The sequence below is a fragment of the Colius striatus genome, chromosome 2 (genome assembly GCF_028858725.1).
Source record: "Colius striatus isolate bColStr4 chromosome 2, bColStr4.1.hap1, whole genome shotgun sequence".
Lineage (NCBI taxonomy): Eukaryota > Metazoa > Chordata > Aves > Coliiformes > Coliidae > Colius > Colius striatus.
Window position 1 is genome coordinate 120,927,927 of NC_084760.1, and position 15,090 is coordinate 120,943,016.

The following is a 15,090-nucleotide window of genomic DNA, read 5'->3' on the forward strand; positions in this document are numbered from 1 at the left end:
AGCCTTTCAACATGCTTTCAAGACACTTACTTAAAAAATCACAGAATCATCTGGGTTGGAAAAGCCCTTGAAGCTGCTGGAGTCCAACTCTCCCCTCACCCTGCCACAGCCAGCACTGACCCACAGCCCTCAGCTCCATGGTCCCTGCAGGGCTGGGCATCCCCCAGCTCCCTGGGCAGCCTGGCACAGGGGCTCACACCCCTCTCAGGGAAAAAGTCTGATTCTGTGCTGGCTGGTGAGAAAGCTGCACACAGCAGGAACCAGCTGCAGACATCCCTGTTGCCTGGGATGGGGTGAATGCCTGGGGCCACGTTACCTGAATGTGTCATTCTTAAAACGCTGTGATTTGACTGCAGTGGCCACAGACACACAGACATACTACAGCAAAACACACCAACTTGTGCATTTGCCACCAAGCCAGGCCTGCTACAAGATTGCAGCTGCAATTACACTTGCAATTAATTGTACCCAACAAGCAAATTGCATTTGCATCTTGCCTAAGGGTCCCCAGCAACTCTCTGTCCTGGCTGTTGAAATCCCTCCATGACTCTGGATGCAATGACTCATGCTTTCAGTGAGCAGCTCTCCAAGAGGCTTTAAATCAGCTTCAATGGCTTGTAATGAAGTGCTGATTTCGACAAAAAGTTGGGATTGTGTCAGAGGCATCTCATTTATGCACATGCATGCCACCTGAAAAGTCACTTTGCCTCCAATCTTCACTCCCTTGAAGAATCTGCTGGCCACAAACTCGGGTTTTTTCCCCACCTCACAACATTTTTACTCTTTTTGACTGACAGATCTTACAGCAGAGAAGGATGCTGAAGCTTTTCATGTTCCAAGAAGGAGCACACTGAAAAGTGTGCAGTTTGCCTTGTGTTTCTGTTCAGAAGGCTTTTCTGTGCATCACACCCATGCTGTGTCCTATCCTAGGACAGACCTCAATATTTTATCACTGGAGGCCCAGCCCACTGCTAACATAAAGGTCACTGAAACCAATGGAGATGTGCTGATCTATTCCATCAGTGTTTTCCTTGTATTTTTAGCCAGAAGAAGTAAAAGCAATGTGAAATGTTACACGCTCAGAAAACTTCATGAGTGGCTTTGACATTATGACAAGGGAGGAACCTGGGTCAACCCCCATCTCCTACTCTGGTTTCCAAGAGAAAAGGACAACTGGCTCCTGCCATTCCTGGGAATGCTGACAGAAAGCTGCACCTGCTTTTGAGGGCTGCTCTTGAGGTTAAAAACAAAGGTTAATACAGGGAAAGGATCAGGAAAAGAAACCCAATTATATTTTAGATCTAAAAAGCATGGCATTTACCAAAGCAAGGTATTCATTCTAATTTATCCTGCAGAGGTCAAGAAATGACCCAGTTAGTTTTGTACCTGCTGAATACAGAATATGCTTCAGACTTGAATCCATCAGGGAAATGCAAGATGCATCTGCTGATGAGTTCCTGTGTGCCCTGCTCTAGGTGGTGCTGCTCTGGCAGGGGGGTTGCACTGGATGAGCTTCCCAGGTCCCTTCCAGCCCTTGAGACCCTGTGATTCTGTGATAAATTCACCACAGATCAAGTGCAACTTTTCCCACCCACGTGAGTATTTAACTCTCAGAACCATTCCCTTTGGGTTGTACTGAGATGTCATGAGCTCTCCAGCAAATACCAGAATAAAATGTACCTCTGAAAGCGACCCTGTGGCTTCTACAGGAGCTTCTGGCCAGATGGAGAAATTGCTCACTGACCTGTGGTGAGCTGTGCACTCTGTGTACTACAGCATCATGGTGGGTCCTTCCAGCCTTAAAGAAAGAGGAAAACGATGTACACACAGTTCATCCACTTCACTTTTGACACCTCCCACCTAGAGAGTCACTTGTTTATAGGTTAGTGCAATAAAGACTCTCATCTGCAAGTAGAACAACTGAATTCTCTGTAATTTATTCTTCCTAAATGCTTAGGAAAAAAATCCTCAGAGAAGCTTTGCAGGAGGAATGGGGGAAAGGACCCAAAGGTTTACTAGGGGCAAAAGTGCAAATGTTCAATCTCACTCTCTTCTCCCTGACCTCCTGATTTAGGAAACTGGGAAGAAATTATTGTTGGCAATTCCCCCTTTCAGTCAAATGTTGTTGACTTTGGCTGGCATCTTGAAAATATGTTGGGGAAGAGGAGGACACAGGTATGTCATGCCATGGGGAACCAGGCTAAAAATCACTGTGAAGTGGTCTAGGCTTGTTGCTCTTACTCCCTCTGCTTCAGGGGAGTCAGGTAACAACCAAGTTACAGAAGGCAGCTGTAGAAGTCTTGTCCCTGGATAGTTGTCCAGCTCCTTCCAAGCACAGATGAAAAGGCTTCTCCAGTCCCTCAGTCCAGAGACTCCAACGTCACAGCCTGCCTCTTTGTTTTAATCCATTCACAGCTGGAAGTTTGTGATAAGAGAAAAAACAGGAAACAATCTTGCAAATAAACAAAGACATGTTGAGGGTGGATCCACACCCACCCCAAAATGGAGACTTTCCATTATGGAACGTACCCAGCCACAATCTCTATCTGCCCTTCACAGCCAGGGCACAGCCACAACAAAGCCTCCAGCGGGGTCTTTGCTGCAGCTCAGCAAAGCCAGGGGCAAGAATGATAACCTCAGTTTCCATTCCATGGCTGCTGTTTGCAAATACCTTCACCTCTACCAGCTGAAGGAAAATTAAGGTATGAGACATGTACTTTAGTTGTGCATCTGATGACAACAGGTAAGACCACCCTGCTTAAGGCACCTCTGTGGCCCACGACCAGCCTCTGTCTTTTAAGGTGTTCACATTTTATCTCAGTATCTGTAAGAGTCACAAAAGGGCTGTTTGTTTGCTCTTTGCCACCAGAAGCAATCCTCTTTTAAATCAATCAATAAATGATACATTAACCGCCTCCATTTCTTCCCTCCTTGTAGCACCTCGATCAAGCTGGCAGGGCTAGAAGGAACAGAGGCAGTTTGCTCTAAAAGGTAGACACATGGCAATTGCTTGAACACCTCTGTTTCTAAGAGCTGTTGCATGCTCACTGCTGCCCAGATCCCTGCTGGCCTGGCTGGAAGTTCCCAACGCACACCAACTGCTGTGTGGGTTTGATTTGCACATGGGACTGCCCCATCAGAGCTGGGAGCCTGCAGACTCAGAGCAAGCCAACTCAAAACGAGATTCAGAAACTTACTAGCTGAGCACACTTTAACAGCTGCTGTTCCAAGGAGCCTCAGAGTGATTTGGGGGCTGAGGCAATCTGTCACTGCCCAAACACCCCCTTGTGTGAGCCTCGCAGCAAACACATGAAGATGTGGCAGCTTCAGGGCTGATTCCGTCCCTCTCTGCCATGGAGGAGCTTGCAAAGGCTCTGAGAGCTCCAAATGAAAGGGTCCTGGAAGTGAGGGTGTTTGTGGGGGAGGCTGGCATCACACCACCAGGGCAGCCTGCTCCTGAGATGTGCCACCAGCTTCTCCCAGAGGGCCTCACACTTCTGCCCCCTGATGCAACAACACTTCTTGAACGTCCCCTCACAAGCCAGTTTTCCCATTGTCTCATTTGAAAGGGTTGTAACATCACACTCCTGGGTGATGGGGGGAAGGTCTATTAATGAAGAAGAGCAACAGCAGCTCTGTCCTGGGGAGGACATTGATCTGGGAAGAGGCTGCTGTGCACACAGGGAACTCTGGCTCATCCTCCAGCCAACAGAGATTACAGGCATCAAAACCTGCCAGAGCTGACAGTGTAGCCACGTTGCCAGCACTTACATTTGTGTCAGGAATTGTAAGGCACTGAGTAAGGGTTGGAAGGGCCCTCCAGAGCTCCTCCAGCTCAAGCCCCTGCTAGAGCAGGTTCCCCTCGGTCAGGGGGCACAGGAATGTGTGCTGCAAGTTTTGGAAACCTCCAGACAATATTTTACAGCTGACATTTTTCTTCTGCAGTCTTTGCTACTGGAGTCAAGTCCCTTCCAGCTCATGCTGCTCTACCCACTGAAAAAAGTTGATTTTCAGCCGTTGAAAAGTGCTTTAAAATGCATCTGAGACCTCTGAAAGCTGAGCATCTGGCAAGCAAACACAAACAGTTCACCCCCTTTCCTTTTCTTCCTTCCATCTCATGAGGATGGAGTCTACCTCACCTAGCCTGGGAGAGCTGGAACTTCAAGGCTAGCAAGAGTGAGGTGAGTGGGTGGCCCAAGTGAAGAGGAGGATGTTCACCCCTAATAAAGCTGCTCTTCTCCCGTTACAAACAGAAATCAATGGAACCTCAGGAGTCCAGAGAGAAACCCACTCACCCAGGTTACAGAATGCCTGGGGTTCTAAGGCTAGTTCAGCTGTTGGAAACCAGATCTTCACACAGGCATCCAAAGTGGAAAGCAAAACAGACTCTGCCACAGATGAAATTCCTTAGGAGAGGGGCCATGGAAATCCAATTAGCTCTTTCCCTCTCAGATAAACCCTTCAGGTCACTGCTCAAGCACAGGAACACAGGAGAGTGGAGAAGCTCCCAAAGCCAGTCCTAGGGCTGCATCTGCACTCTGCATAAACACTGAGCTTTGTTTCCTGCTCCTGTACTTTCCACAAGGCACCAGCTTCACTTTGAAATGTGGCTTTTACGTAACCAGCACATTTTGTGCAAAACTGGTTAACTCTGAGCCCTCCAAATATCCTGCACGTCCCAGCACATAAATCCCAGGCCCTGACATCTAAAGAATGCTTGGCAGATCCAAGCAGAAGCACAGCCAAGCTAGATGTCAAAGGTACTTGTTAGGCTTCCAGTCAGCCAAGAACACTAACACCTTGCCCATGCTCCAATGATTTTTGTGGTGCATGAAGAAATGATTCTAAGAGAGTTCTTCTGCCTGGTGCCAAAAGCTTGTGTGCTTGCTTGGCTTTGAATGCATGTGTCATGGAGACAACCCTCTGAGACCTGCAAATACGAACTCAGAGTGTGGATGGACTTGGTAACCTAATGCAGCTTCTTAGGAGAGAATCTTTTGCAAGTGTGCACAGATGGAATCACCTGGAATCCAAAGGAGTTAAAGGAGGAGGTTCTCCCAGGTGACAGCCTGCCATATCTCAGCTGCTTTTCACCAGACATCTCCTCAGAAGACTGCCACTGAGGAAAAACAAAGGACAGTCTGCCTTTCCAGTGCTTTGAGCTCAGAGAAAGACAGGAGTGGAAGGGATGTCAGAGGGCTGCTCAGCCCATCTCCCAGCCCTGGGGCACACCCAGCCCTGTGTTTGAGGTTCTTATTTTGCCAGGCCTTCAGACATGGCCCCCACAATGTTCCCTTCCTTCTCTATGCACTTCTTCAGCTATCCTCATTCGAAACATTTGCCCTAAGATCCAGCCCAAATGGTGGCAACACCCTAAAGCAGGGCAGTGGGGTTTTCCTGCTGCCTTGCTGTCCCTCACAGTTGTGCTGGTGTCACTTGGTCACAGGCAACGGAGCAGTTGATGATGCCAGTGAACAAGCTGTGGGTAAGCAGCCCCGTGCCAAACATCCACACAGCTTTTGGCAGAAACCAGGACATCTTTTCCTATAGGTTTAGTAGAGAACTCTTCTAAAACCCAAAGTAGACTTTGCTGGATCTTACACAAAGGCCTCTTGTTTCCTGAGGGTGCAGCGAGGGAGCAGCGTCCGTTGGCTGCAAGAGCTGGGAGGAGCGGAGCCCTCCATGCCAGAAGATAGCAGAGGCCACAGGATCTGGCCTCAGCCCACTGGCCTGCTTCCTACTCCTCAGGGCCAACAGGTCTCCACCCAAGACAGCCAGGGCTCAGCTTTCCAAAACACCAGCAGGCTCTGCTTTTTGTGCTCGAAGCCCCAGCGGAGCCTGCAGACCCGAAGGCACGCAGCCTGTCCCGTCTGCATGGGTTGTCCCTCCCTAGGAGCAGCTTGCTCCCAGGCAGGATGTATGGGAGGCACAAGGAAGAAGAGGAGAGCCTCCTGCCAAATGCATTTGCAGTTTTAATAAACAACAGAAATCTTCCTCCTACCATTAACTCGGGCAGAGCGGGTTAGAAATCCACAGCAGGGCTGGGACGACCCACCTGGTACCAGGTCGCAGCTCTAAGGAGCTCAGTCCACAAGGCACTTCACTTCAGCATGGACAGGACATTGTAGACCCAAGTTTGTTCTTATTTCCCACATCTTTAACCACACCATGCCAGCCAAGAGCAGAACTGTGCCCCCCAGGCACAGCCAGCCTTGCAGCTGCCTGCAGAGCCGCTGGCCTCTCAGCAGTGAGCACCGGCAGTGGCAGCTGCACACCCTGCCTGCAAGCTCTGCAGCTGCCCCCAACCTGTGCACCAGCCCCTCATTTCCCCACACAGCACCACACAACGTGGTGAAACGCTTGCAGATGCCTGCTGTGACACCACAGGCCAGCCCCTCTCCTTTCCACTGGCTTCCCAAATCAGCTGGTAACTGTTTCATGGATCCAGGCACCTTTCAAGGCTCATGTTTGGAAGAACATGAGATTTCCTTTGCTTCCACCAGTCTATTCTGCTCCCTGTCCCTTCATCACATCATTTCTGCACATGTCTGGGCTGACACAGAGCTTCCTTGTCACGAGGGACAAGTACACATCTGAAGGTCAGGATCAGCTTCCCCTGAGCAGCTGATTCACGCTGGGAAACGGGACCGAGCAGGCACAGAGCCAAAAGCATCTTCTAGCATAATCTGGTCCCTGTTGACCTTGGAACTCCAGGAGGGATTTGGGCCCTGCCCAAATGACCCCTCCTCTGGTGTTTCCTGCCATGCTGTCCCTGCCAGGCCACTCCAGTACAACCGATCCAGCTGCCCCCAACTCACCACAAGCTTTTCTGCTCCTTTCTGCAGCTCCACGTGCAAAAGGAGCAGCAGTGAAGCAGTGGTCAAGCACACCACGTGTAGAAATGCCACCATTTCAGGGTTAGAGACTTCCCTGCTAGGAGTAATGGCATGAATGCTTCTCTTACACAGACCACAATGTCCCCCATCATCATTTCCTTCCCCAGCAATAAACTCTGGCTAACCTGGATGACATCTCGGCTTGGTTTCTCTTCCTGCCAGATTAAGAAGTTCCATGGGGAAGAGGATTCATCAGTCATTCATTTTGTACCTTATTATGTTGTTGCAGGCAATTATTCCTTGTTGGAACTAAAAAACCCCTTGGAACAAACAAAACCCACCCAGCCACTCCCCCGAGTTCAACATCCAGGGCCCCGTCCCACCTCTGCAGACCAAGAGCTGCTCGTGCAGCCTCGGCTCAGCCTCCTTTGTGTTACCAACTGTTACACACTGTTTTTCCCATGGGCCTCAGCCTTCTGTCTTGTCTCCAGGAAAAGCAGTCCCCAATAGCAACAGATGCTCTGTTTTCTGCTCATTGCCTACGTGCTCCTTGGTGCCTGCCTTTCTGCTCTCAACACTGCACTTCTCTTTGCCTACTCCCCCCTGCGCTGCCCAGTGCTCACAGCCCCACTGCTTCCTGGTGCTCAATCCCCAGCTTTGGCTTCCAGTCTCTACCTGTTTATCTGGGCAGACCCAGGCTCCATGAAACCTCTGAGTTTCATCCATGCCCATGCACTAAACTCCGCTCTGCTAGCCCTCACCCTTCCCCTGATACATCCCTACAAGGTCTGTCTCCTCCCTCCTCCCTTAGCCAGACTGCCTTGCCTTTCTAACTGCCTTGCCTGGCTACTTTGCTGTCCCTCACGAGCATCATGCACATGCCTGTGCAGCAGCAGCCACTCAGAGAGTGTCTGAGCAGCCTGTGGTGGCTGGATCAGGCCATTCCCTTGCTCAGTGCTCAAGCAGCCTTGCAGCTTTCCCTCAGTGAGTCATCCATCCAAGGTCTGTTTCATCACACACCATCCAAACCTTGAACTTTATCCAGGACAAGACATATCCAAGTACCTCCCCTCCATCAGCAAAGCAAGGGCAGTTGTGAGTACTCCCAGGCACAGCGCTCAGTGGGAGCCCAGGAAAAGCTTTCAGGAGCACCAAAGGCAGCACTGGAGGGGTGGAACACACAGTTCTACGGGGAGAACACTGTAATGGGTTTTAGAAGCTCCTTCCCTTGGTTCTCCTCAACCTAATTCCTCTCCTGCCTCCCTGTGCCCCAGATTATTCCCTCTGCTCCCAGAGAACCGGTGCTGGTGCTGACTCCAGCTCTGCACCCACGTGTGCCACATCTTAGCCCCTCACCTACTGCTTGGACCAGCTCTCTTTTCCCTCCTCATCTCCATCTCCCAACTAAGATCAGGCTGCTTTCTCCTTTTACTTCCTGCAGCTGGTGTAGCAGCTGGGGGATCAGTGAGAGGATAGGAAATGGTGTTTCCCTGCATTTTATAGCTCACAGCTTTTGCCTAGCAGTAGGAGGAAGGGTTGCCATGATGCTCTGCTCAGGGGTGAGCCTGTGCCAGAACATGCTCAGTGCTGACAAGATGCTTCCTGGCTTTAGCTGACAAACAATAACAAGTGTCTCCTTGGTAGATGTTGTTACAGGTTTTCTGGGGTCTCAGACAATGTAGCTGTGTCATTTATCAGCACAGCCACTTGAACTTTCCATAATGCACCCTCTTAGCAGCTGAAGCTTTCCAGGAGATATCAATGTCTTAGATAAGCTCTGCATGTGGCTTTTCTCTGGGGTTTGGGGGGGGATTTTTGAGATGTTTTACCAGTTAATTTCATTTTTGGGTGAAAAACCAAAACCTGTTCCTACCCTTTTGATCTCTGCTCTGCTGCAGCCATTCACACTCAGCCATCCATCACCCCAAAAACATTCCAGGCAATTAATTCCAGCAGATGCTCTCCTCTCTTGCAGCTCTGTTTGGGAAATGTGTGGCCACATCAAGCTCCTTTGGGTATTTTCCCCCTGCTCAAAGCCAGGCCCCGTGGCTCTCACATCACACTGCTCCTTTGCCCATCTCTCCTGTTGCTAGAATGGGCTTTCCTTAACCAAACCTGAATGGCCTGCCTTCCTTCTTCTGAAAAGGACCAATGTAATTGACTGCTAAGCCTGAAAGTCCCCCACTGACACTTCCGAGGATGAGAACGTTCATTTCTCTTCTCCTGAGACCCACAGCTCAGTTGTGCAAACAATGAGCACTTCTGGGTGGGAGAATAAACTGCAATTACTATCCAAGGACTGTCTGATAGAGGAGACTGAGTTATTCTTATGGTCATAAGAGAAAGAGAGGAGCACAAATGGTATTGGAGCCGTGAGCAGGCAGCTGAGCAAAAGCCTCTGGCTGTTCTGAGAAACAGCAAAGTTGGTGGGGAAGCAATTTAAAGCAGGCAACAATGAGTGGGCTCAAGCAATGAGAGTGTTGTCTGTGGATCTGGACCTGTCTGTGGCTCTTTCCAGCCCCATATGTTGCTGTCCTGGAACACAAAGCTCTCCACTTAGGTTTAGGCACAAGGAATCACACGGTCACGCACCCACGGAATGGTTAAGAGATCTCCACACCTATCCTCTCCACCCCTTTCCTGACTGCTTGGAGCCTCCCAAATCCCTCCAAAGCAACTCCAACCAGACAACCTGTCATCACCCAGAAACGCTGCATTGACACACGGTGCCTCTGCAGTGGCTTCCAGAGGGAGCACCACAGCCCTGCACAAACGCTCTGCAGCGTTCCTCACTGACAAAGCGACCCCTTACTCATCACAGCCAGTAACTCTGGTCTTATAGGCTCTGAAAGTTATGGCTGTTGGTATGAATGCACAGGTCCTTTGAGGCCAGGAGGCCCAGCTGAATAAGGATACCTCATTTGCCTAAGAGCAGCAGTAAGCCTGAGTAATCAATTTATGTCTATTTCATCAAGTTTTTCCTAATCTCAACGTTCCCACTCCTTGCATGGGAATGTCTGCTCATTACTGTGGGACTGGTACTCAGCACACACCTGTCATTGAAGCACTCAGATTACTCACACTAGCATCCAGACAGATGCTCCTTTTGTGTGACACCACAGGCTGTGCAGCTGAGATGGCTGCACACACACATCTTACTCTAGTGGCTTTAAGGAGGCAAAAGGGATAAAGTGTGTGGAGACTGGAGAGCTGGGCAAAGCAGCAGGGCTGCCAGTGCTTAGCACCTCTGAAGCCTCACAGCTCTGAAGATAAGGCTTTCAGGGTGCCACTCGATTCAAAGTGCTGTGGTTTTAATTGCCACAGAAAGCTTAGCACACAGACATATGCCTTCAGATCTGTCACTTTGTTCCTAGTGCCCAGATATCATCAGCAGTGCCATAAAAGAGCCTTGAACTGGAAGAGCAAGGCAGACATTGAAATGTAAATGAGCATACAATCATCTCACTTGGCTCCAGGATCTATTACTTACCCCCACTGGCTTTTGAACTAGTGGAGGGCTTAACAAAGCAGGGCAGAAGCACTCAGTTATTATGGGCATGTGTTTACCTTGCAGATGTAGCAGGATGGCCTGGCAGCTCCTGTTGCAGGAAGGATATGGGATAATTTACCATTATAAAGTCAAGTGTGTTGTTGTTCCTCTGGATTCTGCTTATTGGCCTCAGATCCTTATCAGATTGACACTCAAGTGCCTTTGCTCACAGATGCTGAAGGCCTTGAACTCAGCTGGCATTGTGGGAAATCTCAAGCATTGGAACAAGAGGCTTCTTGCAATGAAAAACACTCCTTGGGCAACTAGAGATGCTCTCACCCGTGCCCTGGAAAATGATTCCTGCTGACCTGGGCCAATCTCTGCACAAGTCTGAACAGCTTCAGCTCTCACTGAAGCCCACGTGAGTCACTCCCCCTTATTTCAGCTCTGAGTTGCTCTCAGTGTCTTTGCTACATCTCTTCCAGGAATGTGCTGTCCCTCTCTGCACATTTCACTCTCTCTGCTTGCTTTGGTTACTCTCACTGCTGCTGAAAGTTTCTGAATCACTACTGCCTGTACCCACAGTCTTCCCTTCCCTTCCCTTCCCTTCCCTTCCCTTCCCTTCCCTTCCCTTCCCTTCCCTTCCCTGCTGCACTGCACCACAAACATGGTCCTCTTGTACAGCTAAGGCATCCTGTGGACACAACCTCACCCCAGCCCAGCATCGCTGATGCTGATGGAAAGGTTCTCCATGAATTTGACAGTCATTTGCTTTAAGAAAGCTACCACCCCATGGCCCTGAGAGAAGCCTGCTCCACAGTTATTCCCCTTTGCTGAATTCACACCACAAGTGCACTCTGAGCACTGGTCCATTCCCAACCACATCCATAGCTTTGCTTTGACTGATAAGGCTTCACATCATTGTAATCCACAGGAAGGTGCTCGAGAGATGGCTCCATTCCATGTAGGCTTTTCTTTTAATTACCCAGGTGCCCTTTGATCTTGTGACTCTCTGTACTTAACTGTGTGAGTCGAATGGGCTTCACATCATACCTGCTGCTGCCTTCTGCTCAGGTCTTTCTTTTCTTTCTGGTTTGAGGGAGGAGAGTGCAATTCCTGGAAGCACAGCTCTTTAATTTTAATATACAAGTGCAAGAGCTCACCTTCAATTGCTCTTCATTGTAGATGCATGAATAAACAACTGGCAGGGGAAGGAGAACACTGCAAAAAGGTCCTTCTAGATGAACAGATTCACCAGCCATAGGTGAATGACACAAAGGCTTTGGTGGTGTTGCTCTGCCACTTGCACTCAGCATAAACGTAGCACTTCACAATTCTCCTCATCTGCTGAGAAACAATACAGACAAGACAGAACTATGAGAAACAAAAAAGTCAACAGTGCCCCCAGAAGTGGCAGTCCAGAGCGTGGGAGGAGATCTGTCAGTCTGCAGTGGGCAAAGTGTGACACATCAGGAAACAAAGCTGGGAAAATCTCCTCTTATTGCATTTCTGTCTCTTTGTCTGGCTTGACTGAGGGTCTGACCCCTTGCATTTGTACCTGAGAACACTCTGGGATGTGCTGACAGCAACGTGGTTGTGGCAGAATGATATCATCATGCGGGTGAGGACTCAGATCTCTGGTCTCCAGTGGAAGGGAATTACTCCTTGGGAGCTCTAGGCCAGCTTTATGCAAGCTTTATACCACCACAACATTAAGACCAGCTGCCTTGAGGATTTGGCCATAATGGGTTGGATTCTGAGCTAGAGAAGCACCTTGTTCCAATCCAGCAGCTGTACTGTGGGATCATCTGGTAGGAGCTTGAAACCCAGCAGTGCCAGGCACCCATAGCTGGGCTGGAACAAGCTGCCTAGGTACTAGGCACTGTCATCAGTGCAGCAGAGCAGCTCTCCAGCTCAGCTTGGGTATCCTGCTCTTTTGCTTATTAGCTGTGCTAGTACTGCTTTCAGATTGTTTGGTTTTAATCCCTATCTGCAGTGATCTGAGCCTCTACAGGGCTCTGGAAAGGGCCAGCTGGAACAGACTGGTACGTGGTGCATGTAGCAGCTCATACTTGACATCCCTCTCTCTGCTGGGGTTGAGGCATCAGGAAGCCCACAGTTAAACCTGTGCCTGGGTCTTTGAGCCACCACTTCATGTGCCATCCTAACTCACAGGAGCCATTTCCATGGCTCCCTAATGCACAAAGCCAAACCCTGTGTCTAAAATTAAGTTTGTGCATTAGCTATGCATGGGGTAGCTCATTAAAAATGAATAGTCCATTCCAGCTCTGACACGGAGGTAGGGAAATATATTGCTCAATGTGCACAAGGCACTGAAATAAAAGATCCATTATCTGCATGCTCCCATTTCAGCTGAGCATTATGGAGTGTGGTGGTGATCAAAGCAGCAAGGTTTTGCTGTCTGGCCACAGACTGTCCCTGTTGTTGGGTTGTGCATACAAAGCTCTTAGGAAGGTGAAGGAAGTGAGGTCAGCCAAGTGGCTGATCATCCTGGGGCACACTTATCCTTTTAGATTGGAGCTGAGGCAGAGCTGTTTCCCTGAGAGGGGTGTCAGCCCCTGTGCCAGGCTGCCCAGGGAGCTGGGGGGATCCTGGAGGGATCCCAAAGCCCTGGAGCTGAGGTGCTGAGGGCCAGGGGGCAGTGCTGGGCTGGGCAGGGTGAGGGGAGGGCTGGGATTCCAGGAGCTTCAAGGGCTTTTCCAACCAAAGGTCATACTGAAATGGAAAACAAGAGCAGTGGAAAGCATCCAGCTTCAGAGTTCACCCAGCAAGCATGAAATAGCCCCAGGTACCAAAGAGAGTTTGGCTATGGAGTCCCTGGAATAACTAACTCACCAACTGGTTTCTCCACAGGCAACAAGCAGCACTGCAAGGCCACAGCAGAGCCCTGTGCCACAACCCTAAAGGCAGAGGGCTTCTCACCCCAAGAGTTCCCCTCATGCCCTAACATTTATTGACATTGCAGCTTTATTAATGAGGCCCCACTAGCCAAACCCGACCCTTACACCTCTCCCCTCTGATGAGGCTGCTCTTCTCTTTCTGAACGTGTTGTCTCACATAGAGCAAACGATGCATTGGTGGTACATGCTTCCTCTGGCCCCCAGCTCTGCTACAGGTTACATGTATAAGGAGAACTCATAGCCAAACACTTTGGCAAAGTGTTTTGTGCCTATTGTGCAAACTCCTTCGTGTGACGTCTGGTTTGTAACAACGCCACCGAGACAAGGCACAAATTAAGTGCATTGGAGGTCCCAGTAAGAGGCTGCAGAATACAATCCTCATTTATCTCTTGTGGATCCAGACATTCTTTTAGATCAGACAGACTGCTTACAAATGTGTCCCAACATCTGTGAATAGTGCATGAACCAGCATTACTGAGAGGAACACAAAAGAAGATGGTGCCTTACGTGCTGTAATAGGATTAAACTGTTTTTCAAGCTCAATTAGCTGACTCACTATTTTAACCAAGAAAGCAGCAGAGCAATTCATGGGATATATGGCAAATACACACTCTGCAGCACCTAAAGCTGTGGGCATGTGTACCTGGGGTGTGCACAAAGGAAGCACATCTAGCTTCTCCAAGAGGTTTGGTTTGCAGCAGTGATCTGGTCAGAGGAAAGACACGATTCACCAAACGCTGCTTCTGGTAGTCCTGCAGCCTGGGTCCTCCTCAGAGCAACTCACTAGACAATAGGGCTGTGTGAACAAACACAGGAATCTTTATTAGACCTTGATTAAATCCTCTGTATACACGCCCAACTGTCTGTTCTCACTGAGCTCTTCACAAGATCTCTTAAGCTGTAATTGCTAGAGTCTGGCCCCATCCACGTCATCCTCGGTGCTGCAGACTCATTGACCAATTAGTGACATAAGCTCCTGTAACCTAGGAGATCAGGAGGCAGCATTTTAGATGTCAGAAGATTCAGAGACGTTTCCTGAGATCTGGATTTTGTTTCTGTTCAGCATTTCAGCACATCAGCAGACTCACAGGACAGCTGATTAACGCTAGGCATGGCTGGCACCGTCCAGCTGCTAATGTTGCCACCACTATCATACAGCCTCGGTACCTTAAATTCATGACAAGCTTTTGTGCTCCTTGCAAAGCATCATGCTTCTAGAGGAAGTGTTGATGCTCAAAGCCTGACTGGCTCCCAGTCACCATGTGGATGGAGGAGCTCAGAGCTAGGAATCAAACAGATCTCCTGTGCCCTAGCTGAACGTTTAAAACCAGCAGCCCATCATTCTGTTCCAGCATATTCCATTTGCTGTTTCTGTTAGGGAGGGACAAAGCTGCTGAACCCATTTGCTTCCAATGGTGTGAGAAACGCTCAGCCCAGAGATGCAGGGCATGGTGATATTGTCAGGGTATCTTGCCTTTGCAATGTGACTATGTAAGGTTAATGTAAATCATGTAAAGACACAGTGTACTGACCCATTTCAGTGACAGGAATACCAATAGGTAGAAGAAAATGGTTTATAGCTCTGAAAAGCACCCCAAATGTGCAAAAAGCACTAGGAAATAATTCACTCTTAATTGTTCACATGCCATTATTCTGTTCTGTGATTTTATATGGCTAGAACTACTTGGATGCTTAGGCTGAAGAGTGAACAAGCCTACAAGTTCACAGTAAAACAGCCTACAAGTGTTGGGGTTTTTTTGATTGAACAAAGCTTGTACCCCCCAATACATCACTGTAAACCTCCCCAGCAGCACCCACTGGACCAACATACAGCAATGAGCCC